The sequence below is a fragment of the Bubalus bubalis genome, chromosome 11, assembly GCF_019923935.1.
Source record: "Bubalus bubalis isolate 160015118507 breed Murrah chromosome 11, NDDB_SH_1, whole genome shotgun sequence".
Taxonomy (NCBI): domain Eukaryota; kingdom Metazoa; phylum Chordata; class Mammalia; order Artiodactyla; family Bovidae; genus Bubalus; species Bubalus bubalis.
In genome coordinates, this window is record NC_059167.1 from 37,538,016 (window position 1) to 37,557,260 (window position 19,245).

A 19,245-nucleotide genomic window follows, 5' to 3' on the forward strand; every position below is an offset into this window, starting at 1 on the left:
ATGGGTGTACATGTTTCCCCCATTCTGAACCCCCCTCCCACCTCCCTCCCCATACCATACCTCAGGGTCATCCCAGTGCACCAGCCCTGAGCGCCCTGTCTCATGCATCAAACCTGGACTGGCGATCTATTTCACACATGATAATATACATGTTTCAATGCTAGTCTCTTAAGTCATCCTACCCTCGCCTTCTCCCACAGAGTCCAAAAGCCTGTTCTTTATATCTGTGTCTCCTTTGCTGCCTCGCATATAGAGTCATCATTACCATCTTTCTAAATTCCATATATATGCGTTAATATACTGTACTGGTGTTTTTCTTTCTGACTTACTTCACTCTGTATAATAGGCCTCAGTTTCACCCACCTCATTAGAACTGATTCAAATGCTTTATTTTTTAATAGCTGAGTTATATTCCATTGTGTATATGTACCACAGCTTTCTTATCCATTCATCTGCCAATGGACATCTAGGTCGCTTCCATGTCCTGGCTATTGTAAACAGTGCTGCAATGAACATTGGGGTACACGTGTCTCTTTAAATTCTGGCTTCTTCGATGTGTATGCACAGCAGTGGGATTGCTAGGTCGTATGGTGGTTCTATTTCCAGTTTTTTAAGAAATCTTCACACTGTTCTCCATAGTGGCTGTACTAGTTTGCATTCCCACCAACAGTGTAAGAGGGTTCCCTTTTCTCCACACCTTCTCCAGCATTTATGGTCTGTAGACTTTTTGATAGCAGCCATTCTGACCAGCGTGAGATGGTACCTCATTGTGGTTTTGATTTGCATTTCTCTCACGAGTGATGTTGAGCATCTTTTCATGTGTTTGTTAGCCATCTGTATATCTTCTTTGGAGAAATGTCTGTTTAGCTCTTTGGCCCATTTTTTGATTGGGTCATTTATTTTTCTGGAATTGAGCTACATGAGCTGCTTGTATATTTTTGAGATTAATTCTTTGTCAGTTGCTTCATTTGCTATTATTTTCTCCCATTCTGAAGGCTGTCTTTTCACCTTGCTTATAGTTTCCTTCGCTGTGCAAAAGCTTTTAAGTTTACTTCGATCCCATTTGTTTATTTTTTGAAGGATGGGTCATAGAGGATCCTGCTGTGATTTATGTCAGAGAGTGTTTTGCCTATGTTTTCCTCTAGAAGTTTTATAGTTTCTGGCCTTACATTTAGATCTTTAATCCATTTTGAGTTTATTTTTGTGTATGGTGTTAGAAAGTGTTCTAGTTTAATTCTTTTACAGGTGGTTAACCAGTTTTCCCAGCACCACTTGTTAAAGAGATTGTCTTTTCTTCACTGTATATTCTTGCCTCCTTTGTCAAAGATAAGTGTCCATAGGTTCGTGGATTTATCTCTGGGCTTTCCATTTTGTTCTATTGATCTAAATTTCTGTCTTTGTGCCAGTACCATACTATCTTGATGAATGTAGGTTTATGCTGCCAAGTCGCTTCAGTCGTGTCCAACTCTGTGCGACCCCATGGACTGCAGCCTACCAGGCTTCTCCGTCCATGGGATTCTCCAGGCAAGAACACTGGAGTGGGTTGCCATTTCCTTCTCCAATGCATGAAAGTGGAAAGTGAAAGTGAAGTCACTCAGTCGTGTCTGACTCTTAGCGACCCCATGGACTGCAGCCTACCAGGCTCCTCCATCCATGGGATTTTCCGGGCAACAGTACTGGAGTGGGGTGCCATTGCCTTCTCCCATGTAGGTTTATAGTACAGTCTAAAGTCAGGCAGGCTGAGTCCTCCAGTTTCAGTCTTCTTTCTCAAGATTGCTTTGGCTATTCGAGGTTTTTTGCATTTCCATACAAATTGAAATTATTTTGAACAGAAATTCCAAAGGTAGGCAAAGGATATGATCAAGCAGCATACACACACACACACAAATGGTCACTAAAACCATGAAAATATATTCAACTTTGTTCCTCCTTAAATAAATAAGCATTTTGAAAAGGATATTGTTGATACCATTTTCCACCTAGCAGATTGGAAAATATATCAAAATTTACAATACCAAGTGGTGGTTATAAGAGGAATTATTCTTTTTCATGTATGTTGATATAGAATATAAATTGGTGCAAACTGTTAGATAGATTATTGTTTAGTGTCTTGGTCATTTCTGATTCTTCATAGGGAAAAGGCTTCAATCTTCCTGAGTTCCAAAAGGCAGATTCAAGCAGTTAATAATTAGGGGAGTGAGGAAATGCAGAAACAAAGGAAAGGCAGTCAAGAAACAATTTGTTGTTGTTGTTCAGTCGCTAAGTTATGTCCTACTCTTCGCAACCCCATGGATTGCAGCATGCCAGGCTTCCCTGTCCTTCACTATCTCCTGGAGTTTGCTCAAACTCATGTCCGTTGAGTCAGTGATGCCATTCAACTATCTCATCCTCTGCCACCCCCTTCTCCTCTTGCCCTCAATCTTTCCCAGGATCAAGGTCTTTTCCAGTGATTCAGCTTTTTGCATCAGGTGGCCAAATTATTGGAGCTTCAGCTTCAGCATCAGTCCTTCCAGTGCATATTCAGGGTTGTTTTCCTTTAGGATGGACTGGTTTTATCTCCTTGCAGTCCAAGGGACTCTCAAGAGTCTTCTCCAGTACCACAGTTCAAAAACATCAGCCAGGGATCGAACCTATGTCTCTCGTATCTCTTGCATTGCAGGATTCTTTACCCACTGAGCCACCTGGGAAGCCTGCCCATATAGGAGTGGTTCTATCAATCATTTTCATGGGCTCCAAAATCACTTTATTTTCTTGGGCTCCAAAATGACTGCAGATGGTGACTACAGCCATGAAATTAAAAGACACTTACTCCTTGAAAGAAAAGCTATGACCAACCTAGACAGCATATTAAAAAGCAGAGACATTATTTTGCAAACAAAGGTCCATCTAGTCAAAGCTATGGTTTTTCCAGTAGTCATATATAGATGTGAGAGTTGGATCATAAAGAAAGCGAAGCAATGAAGAATTGATACTTTTGAATTGTGGTGTTGGAGAAAACTCTTGAGAGTCCCTTGGACTGCAGGGAAATCAAACCAGTCAATCCTAAAGGAAATCAGTTCTGAATATTCATTGGAAGGACTGATGCTGAAGCTGCAGCTCCAATACTTTGGCCACTTGATATGAAGAACTGACTCCTTAGAAAAGACACTGATGCTGGTAAAGATTGAAGGCAGGAGGAGAAGGGGACGACAGAGGATGAGATGGTTGGTTGGCAATCCCGACTCAATGGACAATAGTTTGGGTAAGCTCCGGGAGTTGGTGAGGGACAGGGAAGCCTGGTGTGCTGCAGTCTGTGGGGTCACAAAGAGTCAGACACAACTGAACAATTAAACTGAACTGATAGCTTAGCAAGACCTTCAACAGACAAAGACATCTATTCCCTCAGATGGTCATCTATCCACATTGGCTTTGATGAATTATCTTTTTTCGGTCTGATCTACCATGATCAGTTCTCCAAGGACGGATATTTAACTGGAGCTGGTGCTTTAGTCGCTAAGCCTGACTCTTCTGACCCCATGGACTGTAGCTCGCCAGGCTCCTCTGTTTATGGTATTCTCCAGCCAAGAATACTGGAGTGGGTTGCCACTCCCTTCTCTAGGGGATGTTCCCGACCCAGGTATCCTGCATTACAGTCAGATTTTTTTTACCAACTGAACTACAAGGAAGATGTGCCAATTTAACTGGTACCCACCAGTAAAGGCGGTGCAATGTTTTATCCAGTGTTTAAAATGTTGGAAAACTTCAACTTGGTAAACAGACACTGCTTTAAGCACATTCCTCCACTGACTAGACCCGACTTTCCTGACTTTCCTCTGTCCTAAGAACCTTCTTTACCTCCTCCACAGTCCAACAACTAAAGGGTTATTGCCAGGTACAGCCAGAGCTTCTAGAAGCCTGCTCTAGTGACACGGTCAGTATGTCTTCAGATTGGCAAGTACGCTATGTCTGCTGCTAAATATTGTCAAATGGTGACTCCCTCAAAACACTGCCAAAATCTTCTGTTCATAAGGCAAAGTTGAGTTTATTGCTTACTGTAGTTTTGTGGGGGTTTTTTTTACTGTAGTAAAAGAAAAGAACTACATTGATAGAGTCTTAGCTATATTTTGAAGGGGAAAGGCAAAGTTGGAATATTTATGAGGCTTTGGATTTTGATTTAAGGCTATTCTTCAAATAAGGGGATGATAGCTTAACTACTATTGGGGAAGGATCATAATGTAAAAGTTTAGGATTAGTATATACAGCAAGGTAAGTGTTCTGAGGCAAGGGTTTTAACATGTCTTGGAGAATAAACCATCATTTGATGTTATGAATTAAACACTTTGATATTTATTTAAATGGGTGTTTAGGGAAGTTCTTGAAATTGAAAATACAGGTATTTGCAATTTTTATCTTCCTGGTTAAGAGTTTCCTGAAATAATAAATATTGATGAAGACAATAAAATAGTTAAATTATATTAACGTAGAAGACATACTGTGTTGTTCATAGTTTCATTTCTCATTGTGGTCATTCTTAAGCAAGAGCTGAAGATTAGGCCCTTAACATCTGGGAGTATGATCAACCCAGATCATACTACTCTTGGAGTTGTCATGACTGAGTATCAAGTTTCTAAGGTGGTTTTTTCCAACCTCCTTAAGTGTAAAGTTTTTCTATTCCTTCTTTGGATGGTCATTTCTTGGATCATTTGATGGTTCAGTGCCTATACAGCAGGATTTAGAGTACCTCTCATTTGAACACCACAGTGCAAACAAATACTAAGAGGATTTCTGATCGGAGTTTGTCGTCCACTTTTCAGCCAGGATCCAATAATACCTAAATTAAACTAAGAAAAATGATCTCATCCCCAATGTAAATACCACAGAACCAGGTATGGCATATTAGCCAAATTGTCATATTTTATCATGTCTTTGTTTGCTTCCTAGAGCATTTTAACAATATTAAAGATCCCAAAGAGGTCTGCAGGACTAGAAATACAATAACACAACATTCTTTTCCAAAACCAGCAGAAGATACCCTTTAAGAGACCAATATTATATCTAAATTTTTCTATTCTGAGCCAGTGTCTGTCCAATTTCATGAACCTCTTGGATGAGAGCTACAGCCTTGGTAGAATTGTCTGGCTCTCCCTGGGTCACAGCATTCACCTACATTCTATACTTATAAAATATGAAGGAAAGAGGCTGAAAGAGAGAAGAAATCAGTCCTGAATTCCCGTTGGGCAATTAGAGGTTCAATTCTCCAAAACCCAAGTTTTCTCCTTGATTTACATTATCTAACAACATCTTGTTCTGAGAGAGAAACCAATAGGCCAAAATGGGCTCTGTGTGGGGTCAGAAACTATCTTAGAAGTAGGCAAGAGTTTGCCAACGTAACGAGTTCCCATACAGTGTGCCAGGAGTATCTAGCAGCCCGTTCTATACTATTCGAATGCCAGTCTTAAAGAGTCCCCTTTGATCTGTTTTTAGCCAAGATACCCTTAAGACATTATCATACAGTGTTGTAACATTTTGGCATCATGAATCAGGAATGATCCAGGGCCGGGCAATGAAATTTGCAGTAGTAAGATCATTAGCAAAAGACTTCTGAAAGTAAGACGGCCTTCAAAAATACACTATTTGTTTCCTAATTCTCTCCCAAGTTATATTCTGTGAAAGTTCAGTTACAGAGCTAGCTTCCATGAAAGGTGCCTGAGTATTGTTTTGGTAGAGACAGGAACCTTCTTTTCTAGATAAGATATGACAGAGAGTTTTAAATTTATGGCTGTGTGGCCAGTGGAGGTATTGCCATCTAGAAAACCACCTCACAGTCAAGTCTAGTTCCCAGAAAATCAACTGATTCATTACAAGGAACAAGTACCAAAGAAAGACAGGGTGTCTCTTAAAGAAAAATGTGTGCAAACCCAAGAGTCAATCTTGTTGAATGCATCAGGCAGTTCACTACTAAAAAATAGCCAGATATTGAACTCATATCAAAGAATGATTGAGGAGACAAAAAGCAGAATCAAGAATGGAGGCTTTATAGGGAATACAAAGGTAGCCTTATACCAACAAAAGAGGCAATAAGATAGCTATTAATATAGAAACAAAGAAAAAAAGAACACATGTTAATATACGGTCTTGTTCAGTGTTCAGTGGATCCTGGGTAGAAGCTGTCTACAGTAGTCTTCTGCTTCATCTTGAAATCTCAGGTGAATGCCATCTCCTTCCAGAAACTTTCTACTTTGGACGATTCTTAGGAACTTTCAGGGACTTCCGTGGTGGTCCAGTAGCTAAAACTCCACGCTCCCAATGCAGGGAGCCTGGGTTCAATCTCTGGTCAGGGAGCTAGATCCACATGCTGCAACTAAAGATCCTGCATGCCTCAATGAAAATAAATAAATAAGCAGCCATCATTTTAATTTTTTAAATTAATTTATTTTAATTGGAGGCTAATTACTTTACAATATTGTAGGGTTTTGCCATACATTCACATGAATCAGGCATGGGCGTACATGTGTTCCCCATCCTGAGCCCCACTTCCACCTCCCTCCCCTTCCCATCCCTCTGGGTCATCCCAGTGCACCAGCCCTGAGCACCCTGTCTCATGCATCGAACCTGGACTGGCAATCTGTTTCACATATAATATTCATGTTTCAATGCTATTCTCTCAAATCATCACACCCTTGCCTTCTTCCACAGAGTCCAAAGGACTGTTCTATACATCTGTGTCTCTTTTGCTATCTCACATGTAGGGTTGTCATTACCATCTTTCTAAATTCCACATATATGTGTTAGTATACTGTATTGGTGTTTTTCTTTCTGGATTACTTCACTCTGTATAATAGGCTCCAGTTTCATCCACCTCATTAGAACCAATTCAAATGTATTCTTTTTAATAGCTGAGTAATATTCCATTGTGTATATGTACCACAGCTTTCTTATCCATTCATCTGCCAATGGACCTCTATGTTGCTTCCATGTCCTGGCTATTATAAACAGTGAGCAGGCATCATTTTAAAAAAAGAAAAAGAATCTTCAGTTTGAGGTCTCCTGTGGTGACTTTATTGCTGTGATTCAAGCATGGTTTGTGAGCTGTGCTTAGTCGCTCAGTCATGTCCAGCTCTTTACAATCCCATGGACTGTAGCCTGCCAGGCCCCTCTGTCCTTGGGGCTTCTCCAGGCAAAAATACTGGACTGGGTTGCCATGCCCTCCTCCAGGGAATCTTCCCAACCCAGGGATCTAACCCAGGTCTCTAGCATTACAGGCAGATTCCTTACTGTCTGACTCACCAGGGAAGCCCTCAAACATGGCTTATGCCTCTTTAATTCAGTTCAGTTCAGTACAGTCACTCAGTCATGTCCAACTCTTTGCAACCCCATGAACTACAGCATGCCAGGCCTCCCTGTCCATCTCCAACTCCCGGAGTTCACCCAGACTCATGTCCATCAAGTCAGTGATGCCATCCAGCCATCTCATCCTCTGTCGTCCCCTTTTCTTCCTGCCCCCAATCCCTCCCAGCACCAGAGTCTTTTCCAATGAGTCAACTCTTTGCATGAGGTGGCCAAAGTACTGGAGTTTCAGCTTTAGCATCATTCCTTCCAAAGAACACCCAGGGCTGATCTTTAGGATGGACTGGTTGGATCTCCTTGCAGTCCAAAGGACTCTCAAGAGTCTTCTCCAACACCACAGTTCAAAAGCATCAATTCTTCGGCACTCAGCTTTCTTCACAGTCCAACTCTCACATCCATACATGACCACTGGAAAAACCATAGCCTTGACTAGACGGACCTTTGTTGGCAAAGTAATGTCTCTGCTTTTGAATATGCTATCTAGCTTGGTCATAACTTTCCTTCCAAGGAGTAAGCATCTTTTAATTTCATGGCTACAGTCACCATCTGCAGTGATTTTGGAGCCCCCAAAAAATAAAGTCTGACACTGTTTCCCCTGTTTCCCCATCTATTTCCCATGAAGTGATGGGACCAGATGCCATGATCTTAATTAAGAGGCATAAATCCAAGGAACAACCTTTTGGGATATCACTACCATGCTAGTTAGCTAATATGGTCTTTCCCATCAGGATTCAAGAGCCGTCATTCCCTTATATTTCTTCCAAAAGCCAAGTCTTCAGGTTTTAGGTCATAAAAGAATATTTAAGTGTTTAGGAAAGACTGCTCAGTTCACTCAGTCATGTCTGACTATTTGTGACCCCATGGACTACAACACGCCAGTCCTCCCTGTCCATCACCAATTCCCAGAGTTTGCTCAAACTCATGTCCTTTGAGTCAGTGATGCCATCCAATCATCTCATCCTCTGTTGTGCCCTTCTCCTGCCTTCAATCTTTACCAGTATCAGGGTCTTTTCCAGTAAGTCAGTTCTTCGCATCAGGTAGCCAAAGTATTAGAATTTCAGCTTCAGCATCAGTCCTTCCAATCAAGACCCAGGACCAATCTCCTTTAGGATGGACTGGTTGGATCTCCTTGCAGTCCAAGGGACTCACAAGAGTCTTCTCCAACACCACAGTTCAAAAGTATCAATTCTTCATTGCTCAGCTTTCTTTATGGTCCAACTTTCACATCCATACCTGACCACTGGAAAAACCATAGCTTTGACTAGACGGACCTTTGTTGGCAACCTAATGTCTCTGCTTTTTAACATGCTGTCTAGGTTGGTCATAAGTTTCCTTCCAAGGAGTAAGACTTTTAATTTCATGGATGCAGTCACCATCTGCAGTGATTTTGGAGCCCACAAAAATAAAGTCTGTCACTGTTTCCCCATCTATTTGCCATGAAGTGATGGGACCAGATAGCATGATCTTAGTTTTCTGAATGTTGAGCTTTAAGCCAACTTCTTCACTCTCCACTTTCACTTTCATCAAGAGGCTCTTTAGTTCTTCTTCACTTTCTGCCATAAGGGTGGGTCATTTGCATATCTGAGGTTATTGATATTTCTCCTGGCAATCTTGATTCCATCTTGTGCTTCATTCTGCCCAGAATTTTTCATGATGTACTCTATATATAAGTTAAATAAGCAGGGTGACAAAATACCGCCTTAATGTACTCCTTTCCCTATTTAGAACTAGTCTGTTGTTCCATGTCCAGTTTTAACTGTTGATTCCTGACCTGCATACAGATTTCTCAAGAGACAGGTCAGGTTGCTGATCATAGTCGCTGATAAAACTGTATGTACTACAGGACCATTTTTTAAAGGGTTTCCTACTAAAGTTAAAAACTTTTGTTGCATCCAAAGCATTCCAAAACCATAGACTTATCCAAAATCATATCTAGTCACATTGCATGAGTTGAATCTCCTAGCCCTAGCTAATTGGCAAGTTCTGATGAGTGCAATGAATCCTGCCACCTGCACAAACATTACCCTCTGGCAAGAGGTCATGTTTTGGACATGAAGTGACACCTGTTATAGTGCATCCCACCTGTTTCAGTTTTAAGCTATGACTTGTCAAAAAACAAGATTAAGTCTGGATTTTAGTAAATCAGTTTGGGGCACAGATAGTTCACAACAAGAAGTTGAATATTTATGAGTTCCTCCATCTTCAGATTATAGAAAAATAACAGAAATTTAAAAACCAAAATCATGACTGGGAGGAGGCATGGGATCCGGTCAGAGAACTAAGATCCCTCATGCCTTGTGGAACAGCCAAAAAGATAAATTAATGAAAAAAAAATTTAAGTAGAAAGGTTTATAATTAGGCAGATCCAGATCTGTTAAGGTTTAGATTTACAGGGAAGTGCTTCGGTTACCCACGATTTAGTTAAATCATATGATAGCAAGGCAATTTCAGTAACCAGGGAGATCCAGGAATCTTCCTAAATATTTCATTGTACCAGTCCAGATGGGCATCCCTCGTGGCTCAGATGATAAGGAATCTGCCTGCAGTGTAGGAGAGCCAGGTTTGATCCCTGGTCAGGAAGATCTCCTGGAGAACAGAATGGTAGCCCACTCCAGTACTCTTGAATGGAGAATCCCATGGACAGAAGAACCGGTGATCTTTAGTCCATGGGATCACAAAAAGTCAGATGCGACTGAGTACCTAACACTACCACTACCACTAGTAGGGGAAAATTTTTAACAGTTTGTAGAGAAGGCAATAGCACCCCACTCCAGTACTCTTGCTTGGAAAATCCCATTGGCGGAGGAACTCGGTAGGCTGCAGTCCATGGGGTCACTAAGGGTCGGACACGATTGAGTGACTTCACTTTCACTTTTCACTTTCATGCATTGGAGAGGGAAATGGCAACCCACTCCAGTGTTCTTGCCTGGAGAATCCCAGGGACGGGGGAGCCTGGTGGGCTGCCGTCTATGGGATCGTACAGAATCGGACACGACTGAAGTGATGCAGCAGCAGCAGCAGTCTGTCAACAGTAAGGGATTTACTGCTGGGTAAACTGTGTCTAAGCTAATAACAAAATCATAAACTTTTTTTGAAGTCTATGTCTTTCTGAGCTAAAACAGTAAAATGATAGTAGGATTAGTCTTGGTGTGTACCTCATCTTTGGAACCCAGATAAAAATCATCCACATATTACATGAGATTAGAACCACAAATAGTGGTTGAGGACTTGTAAAACCTAAGAGGATACCTCAATAAACTCCTGTGGCCTAACAACTCAGGTATACTAATGATTTTCCCAGAAGGCAAACAAGTACTCGTGATTTTTATTTAAAGGGACACTAAATAAAGCAGAACACAGATATACAGCTATAAAATATATAGTCTCTGAGGCAACCGAGATCAAATAGTCTTTGGGTTTGCTACCATGTTGTATAATAAAAAATTCAACAGGCCCTTGGACTAGGTAACAAAGCTAATGGGCAGCTGTACAGCCCAGTGGTAGAAATAGCCCACTAGTTCTGTTATCTAGTCCAAACTGGTACTGCTCACCATACAACCGGCCAATAGATCAAGAGATGAGTTACTGGGGCAAGGAATAGTGACTTTATTCAGAAAGCCAACAGACTAAAAAGATAAGGGACTATTGTCTCAAAGAACCATCTCGCTGAGGTCTGGATGCTATTTTCTTCTATGATACAGGGTTGGGGGTTGGGGGCTGGGAGTCAAAGGTAAAGTAAAAAGCTGTTCAGTTCAGTTCTGTCACTCAGTCTTGTCCAACTCTGCAACCCCATGGACTGCAGTACACCAGGCTTTCCTGTCCATCATCAACTCCCACAGCTTGCTCAAACATGTCCACTGAGTCTGTGATGCCATCCAACCATCTAATCCTCTGTCATCTCCTTCTCCTCCTGCCTTCAATCTTTACCAGCATCACAGTCTTTTCTAAAGAGTTAGTTCTTCGCATCAGTTAACCAAAGTATTGGAGCTTCAGCTTTAGCATCAGTCTCTCCAAAGAATATTCAGGACTGATTTCCTTTAGGACTGACTGACTTGATCTCCCTGCAGTCCAAGGGACTCTCAAGAGTCTTATCCAACGCCACAGTTCAAAAGCATCAATTCTTCGTTGCTCAGCTTTCTTTATGATCCAACTCTCACATCCATACATGACTACTGGGAAAAAAAAAAACATAGCTTTGACTATATGGACCTGTGTTTGCTACGACCAGTGCATTCTTCTGGAAAAAATGTTAGCTTTTGCCCTACTTCATTTTGTACTCCAAGGCCAAACTTGGCTGTTATTCCAGGTATTTCTTGATTTCCTACTTGTGCATTCCAGTCCCCATTGATGAAAAGGATATTGCTTTTTGGAGTTAGTTCTAGAAGGTCTTGAAGGTCATCATGCTAAGTTGCTTCAGTCGTGTCCGACTCTGCGCGACCCCATAGATGGCAGCCCATCAGGCTCCGCCATCCCTGGGATTCTCCAGGCAAGAACACTGGAGTGGGTTGCCATTTTCTTCTCCAGTGCATGAAAGTGAAAAGTGAAAGTGAAGTTGCCAGTCGTGCCCGATCCTCAGCGACCCCATGGACTGCAGTTCCAGGCTCCTCCGTCCATGGGATTTTCCAGGCAAGAGTACTGGAGTAGGGTGCCATTGCCTTCTCCAGAAGGTCATCATAGAACCATTCAACTTCAGCTTCTTTGGCATTAGTGGTTGGGGCATAGACTTGGATTACTGTGATATTGAACAGTTTGCCTTGGAAACAAACAGAGATCATTCAGTCGCTGTTGAGATTGCACCCAAGTACTGAATTTCAGACTCTTTTGTTGATTATGAGGGCTACTCCATTTCTTCTAAGGGATTCTTGCCCACAGTAGTAGATACAATGGTCTTCTGAATTAAATTAACCCATTCTGGTCCATTTTAGTTCACTGATTCTTAAAATTGATTTCTAAAATTCCTAAAAGTAAAAAGCTATAAGTTGTTGCAATTATTTCCTGGTTTTGACCAAACTCCAGAGAGTATGTGTTAATTTTTTCTTTCTTCAGCCATTCACAGATGGGCTGGGTCAGGATGTTTCCTGTAAGTCAAACAAAAGAATTTTAGCTTAACATTCAGACAAAGGAGACAGGGTTCCCAGAGATAGGCAATTATGTATACTTAAAGCTATAGAGAATTCCATGGACAGAGGAGCCTGGTGGGCTACAGTCCATAGGGTCACAAAGAGTTGTACATGATTGAGCAACTAACACTTTACACTCACTTTCATAGGCAGAATCCTTTTGGTAATTAATTAACTTGTAGCAAAAGCAATAGAATATAAAGGTTAAAGTAAAAGAAACAAATGTAATATAGAATCAGATTTGTTCTTCCCTATTACAGTTCTGTAACTATATAACTATCAACATAAAGAGTAAACCGGGGCATGTTCAAATTTTCAGAAATTGAATTTATTCAAGAATAGCAGAAGAATTGCCATTTGAGAAATGCATACTATAAGCAACTCTGTTAAAGGATTGGGGTGGGTGGTATTTATGGATAAGTACAAAGATGAGGTTATGCAATGAGGGAAATACAACTTCAAAAGATGCTCAGAGCAAGAAATAATGTTGTTTCTTAGCTCAATCACACTACATGCCCTAATAGGTGAAGCTATATATTGTTGAGATCATTCCTGCTTTTGGAACCTGGAAAGATCAAATAGAAGCCTGCAAACCTGAGTGACCTCACCCTGGAAGATACTTTTGTCATGTGATACAATGATGGACTACACTAATTATTAATGACTAAATGGGACTGAAGGAATGTAACAGTATCTTTTGTCTTTGTATTTTAGGTTACATCTACACTGGCATTGTTAGTAAGATTATGATACTGAATATAGTATTGGTATTGATAGTCAAATCTATTTGGAAATGGAGTTAAAATCCTGCTGGGCTGGATGACCCACAAGCTGGAATCAAGATTGCCAGGAGAAATATCAACAACCTCAGATATGCAGATGATACCACTCTAATGGCGGAAAATGAAGAGGAACTAAAGAGCCTCTTGATGAAAGTGAAAGTGGAGAGTGAAAAAGTTGGCTTAAAGCTCAACATTCAGAAAACTAAGATCATGACATCTGGTCCCATCACTTCATGGCAAGTAGATGGGGGAAAAGTGGAAACAGTGACAGATTTTATTTTTTTGGGCTCCAAAATCACTGTGGATGGTGACTGCAGCCTGTGAAAAACCTAGCATATTAAAAGCAGAGACATCACTTTGCCAATAAAGGTCTGTATAGTCAAAGCTATGTTTTTCCAGTAGTCATGTACAGATGTGAGAGTTGGACCACAAAGAAGGAAGAAGGCTGAACACCAAAGAATTGATGCTTTCAATGCTAGAGAAAACTCTTGAGAGTCCCTTAGACAGCAAGGAGATCAAACCAGTCAATCCTAAGAAATAAACCCTGATTACTCACTGCAAGGACTGATGCTGAAACTGAAGCTCTAATACTTTGGCCTCCTGATGTGAAGAGCTGACTCATTGGAAAAGACACTGATGCTGCAAAAGACACTGATGCTGGAAAATATTGAGGCCCGGAGAAGAAGAGGGCAACAGAAGATGAGACGGTTGGATGGCATCACTGACTCAATGGGCATGAGCTTGAGCAAACTGTAGAAGATGGTGAAGGACAGGTAAGCCTGGCATGGGTTGTAATGAGTTGGGTTGTAATGAGTCGGACACGACTTTGCAACTGAACAGCAACAAACAACAGTAACAATCCCCACCCCTCACTGGCTGCTCCAAATGTTCAGCATATAAATAGAATGATAGCCAAAGGCCAAGCAGTAGCCTACAGTATAATAAAGAATTTCTTTGGCCCTTGCCACTAATTCCTTGAAAAGAGATGGTAAATCCTTGCAATTTTCTGAGTGATAGGGTTTTTTGTTATTTATAAACCCCTTGGATCACACCTGAGTTTATGCTAAGAGGTAAGATGTTTCAGGATGGGTGTTGGTCACCAGAAAGACCAGCCATGTGATTCAATGATTGGCAACTTGAGCCAGCCTGACCTCAGGGGAGGAGAGGAGGATTGGAGATTGAGTTCAGTCATGTGGCCAATAATTCAGTCAATCATGCCTCTGCAATGAAACCCCAATAAAAACTCGAGATTCCTGGTTGGTGACCTCATCAATGCACTGGAAGGATAAGGCACTTTGACTCCATAGAGAGAGGGCTCGGAAGCTCTGCAGAACTTCCCAGACCTCACCCAGTAAGTCTCTTTACTTGGCTGGTCCTGATGTGTATCTTTTATAGTAACACTGTAATTGTAAGTATGGGGCGTGGTGTGTGGGTTGTCATGTCCAGCTCTTTGCAATCCCATGGACTGTAGCCCCCTAGGTTCCTCTGTCCATGGAATTTTCCAGGCAAGAATAATGGAGTGAGTTGCCATTTCCTACTCCAGAAATCTTCCCAATCCAGGGATAGAACCTGTATCTCCTCTTGCATTGGCAAGCGGGTCTTTACCACTGCGCCACCTGGGAAGCCCCATTTGTAAGTATAACATTTGAGAAATGGAATATTTCTGGCCATATCAGTCATCAGCAATTGCAGCCCTCCAAGGTGAGCCCATGAGCCTGTGGGAACTCAGAAAGGAGAATACCTTCTATCTAGCAGCTATCAGACTACGCCACTCCCAATAGTGAGCCCTGAGGAACTCAGGATGTGAAAACAACATACCAGCCCCAGATTTGCATCTCCATACATAGAAAAGTGCTAAATTCCTTAACTTGGGATATCTGGTTTTCTTTAATTCACAAAAATACTTTTGACGTTCAGACTACCTGCCCCCTGTTGCAAGCTTCTATATAACCTGGTTCCTCCCACCCCATCCCCCCAGTTCTCTCAGGGTTACTTGAGATGCTGCCTTCCAGGCTTAAGTCCTAAAAATTTCTGCCAAATAAAAGATAACTCAACTTTTAGGTTGCATGTATTTTTTCAGTCAACATACTTTTCAGAGATCTGTGAGTCATGACAGCAAATTAATAAACATGAAAGGGGTCTTGGGAACACCTTGGATTTGTAGCTGGTTGATCAAAACGGCCTGGGGCCCTCACTTGCAGCTGGAGTCGAAATGAACAATTGTTATGGATTCTTCCCCTTAACCTGTGAGCCTGCTGCTTATTCTGAGTAGTTAGAATTGAATAGTTCTGTGACACCTCTCTTGATGTCAGAATAACAGGGGATTGTGGAATGACTATCTTGTTTGTGGTCCCCATGACCACTGGAATGAATTTACAACCCTGCCCACTGGGCTTTCTGTCCTTTATTTAGGCTGCACCAGGATCTTAATTGCTGCACGCAGGATCTTTAATTGCGGCACTCAGGATCTAGTTTCCTGACCAGTGATTCAACCTAGGCCCCCTGCACTGAGGGCACGGAGTCTTAGCCATTGAACCACCAAGAAAGTCCCCAAACTGGGTTTTTTACTTCTGAGAAGATAGGAGTGGTACAAAGACAAGAACAAAGCATAATGAATCCTTTCTTTGTTAGGCTCTCAACTGTAGGTTGAGACCCCTGAGAACTCTAGGTTCAGGGGTTCAGGGTTGGCCACTCCAGAATGTACTGCTTTGGCATGTGGATTATTTCAAGCTAAAGACGATTAAGACCCAACCTACTCAACAAGGAGGGCTTCCCAGATTGTGCGAGTACAAAGAATCCACCTACCAATCAGGAGATGCAAGAGGTGTGAGTTCGATCCCTGGGTCAGGGAAGTTGGCCTGACCCAGGACCTTCAGTGGTCCTGAAGTTGGAAATGCCAACCCACTCCAGTATTCTTGCCTGGAAAATTCCATGGGCAGAGGAGACTGGTGGACTACTGTCTGGGGTCACAAAAAGTTGGACACAACTTGCAGACTTGACAAGAGCTTTTTCCTCCTCCTTAACAGCCTAAAAAAATTTAGATAGAGGAGCTAGTCCAAGAACTATCATCAAAGATAACTACAAAGAATATGGGCAAGATGTGGTAAGCTGCAGGGGAAGCTCGGCAGGGCCTAGAGATCAAATTCCTCTGTGTCCTTTGTCTCTGTGTGGCATGGCAAACGTTTATTTACCGAACATTTACTCTTCCCATCTTCTTATAAATCATCTTCCCTTTTGAAGTCTCCCACTACTACTGCCTTCTTCTTAGCTCCAAATGCCATATAAGCTTCAATTTCCTGACTGCCTGGGGGTCTCCTATTCTTATGGGGTCCCCATACACATGTAATTAAATTTGTTTTCCTCCTGTAAATCTGTGTGTTGTCAATTTAATTAGACCAGCCAAAGAACTGAGAAGCGAAGAAAGGAAAAGATTTCTTCCCTTACAAGGATATTGTGCAAGTTTGGATAGACGTTTAGATAAATCTGAACTTTGATAGGTTTAATCCCAATAATCCTGCAGATAGCAATATAATTTTTTGCTGTTACTCTTTAATACATTCAATTTCAGCTTGATTTAGGCTCAAAGATATCTGTAAGTCAATGCTCAAATTAGTTACAACTGCCTTATAATTAGAGAAGTCTCTAGAAAATGGCAACCCACTGCAGTGTTCTTGCCTGGAGAATCCCAGGGACGGGGGAGCCTGGTGGACTGCCGTCTATGGGGTCGCACAGAATCTGACACGACTGAAACGACTTAGCAGCAGCAGCTAGAGATTTCAAGGACGCAACCACTGGGAAAGCATTTAACCTGGCAATTTCATTTGTATAATGAATCCCTCTCTTTTAAGTTGGTGGGTGAAGTGTCACAAAGAAGGAAAGACTGTTCCTCAGTTAAAGGTCCCAGAGTGACAATTAAGGTCTGGGTCATGGAGAATATCTGAAAATAATTAGGGACACCCACCAAAACTTAACATCTTTCTTGATTTCCTATCTCATTCTTTAATGGTTCATGTTTTTAAATATATATATGTATCTATTCTGTTTCTTGGATAAAAAATTTTACCAAGGATCAAAAGAAGAAACCCTAGAATTTAAATGGGGAGATCTGTGTATATATATATTTCTTTGAGCCCCTATTTTTGGAGGGAGGGGGCAAGAATACTGGAGTGGGTTGCCATTTCCTTCTCCAGGAGATCTTCCCTACCCAGGGATTGAACCCAGGTCTTCCGCATTGTAAGCAGACACTTTATTGTCTGAGCCACCAGGAAGTCATATCTCACAGTGGATTTCTTCTCAAACTGACAATGTTTATGTTTTAAACAAATAAAATGCCAGTTAATGTGAAACTCAATCACAAAGACTTGAGATTTTTGCTTTATGAAAACAGAGAACTGAAATTCTTTTATGCCATCAATGTGCCTTCAGAGTCCGTGAACCATGCTCTGCTTTTATTTAGGGGTAGAATGTTTTCCTGTCAGACCCCTTTCTTCCTGTTTCTTGGTAGAAACATGGTATAGAGTGCATCTCTTGCTTCCTGCTAATGTACAGGACACTGCTGCACAGCCCACTTGCAGTGCCTACCAGCCCTGCTCTAGGACATGATTTCTCCTGGTTCTGTTCTTCACTTACTTCATATCCTGTGCTTGATGGGAGTATGTGACATGCTGCTCCAACACTATTCAATTAGTGTTTGTCTTTACACTGGTGCCCTTGCTTACTGTATATGTTGCTTACAGCAGCAGTTTCAGGGGTTCTGCAGGGCTGGAGAAACCATGCATTCAGGAGGCCTGTGTGCAGTGGATAACAGACCAGTTACATGCCTTATGAGGTAGTCAGGAGACAGATCTGTAGGTTTGCTTCTCCACATTCTGATACCACAAGCTAAGAGGAACAAGGTTTAAGGGGTAGCGACTTCACTTTCACTTTTCACTTTCATGTATTGGAGAAGGAAATGGTAACCCACTCCAGTGTTCTTGCCTGGAGAATCCCAGGGACAGGGGAGCCTGGTGGGCTGCCGTCTATGGGGTCGCACAGAGTCGGACACGACTGAAGCGACTTAGCAGCAGCAGCAGCAGTGTGTTAATGGGCTTCCCAGGTGGATCAGTATAAAGAAACTGCCTGCAATGCAGGAGACACCAGAGATATGGGTTCAATTCCTAGGTTGGAAAAATCCCCTGGAGGAGGGCATGGCAAATCACTCCAGTATTCTTGTCTGGAAAATCCCATGGGCAGAGGAGCCTGGCGGGCTACAGTCCATAGGTCACAAAGAGTCTGACATGACTGAAGTGACTGAGCACAGCACAGTACTAACTACATAGTTTGTTGACCCTGGGGAAGCAGTTGTGTGACAACAATAGAATTTATGATTGATACTGTACTGCCCATATTGGGGAAATTTCTCCCTGTGGGCTTAAGTGTAAAATAAAAATTGGACAATTGATTCTGCCTTGAAGCACCTTCACTCATCATTCACTTCGTTGGTTTCCTCTCTACTTTCTTAGTTAACACAGACAATTGTTTTTCCAATGTCTTTTCAGTTTAAAAAAACTGCAACTGTCTTTAACAAGATTCTCCTTCTTCCAGTGGTTAATGACGGGTGATAGCTTTTTTTTTTTTTTAATCTTTAAGCCTATCAATTTGTTCTGATTCTTACTCTGTTTTTATTCTAAGACTCTTTTCAATATGCTCAGCAAAGTGTCTTAAATTAAATCCCATGTCATATTAAATTAAATCCCATATCATTGTCTTAAGGTCATGCACAAAAAGGTAGGAGAGAACTGGATCACATCCATTTTAGGATCTACTAAGATGGGCTTCCCTGTGGCTCAGATGGTGAAGAATCCACCTGCAGTGCTGGAGACCTGGGTTCAATCCCTAGGTAAAAAAGATCCCCTGGAAAAGGGAATTGCTATCCACTCCATTATTCTTGCCTGGAGAATTCCATGGACAGAGGAGCCTAGCAGGCTACAGTCTATGGGGTCACAAAGAATCAGAGACAACTGAGCGACTAACACAGA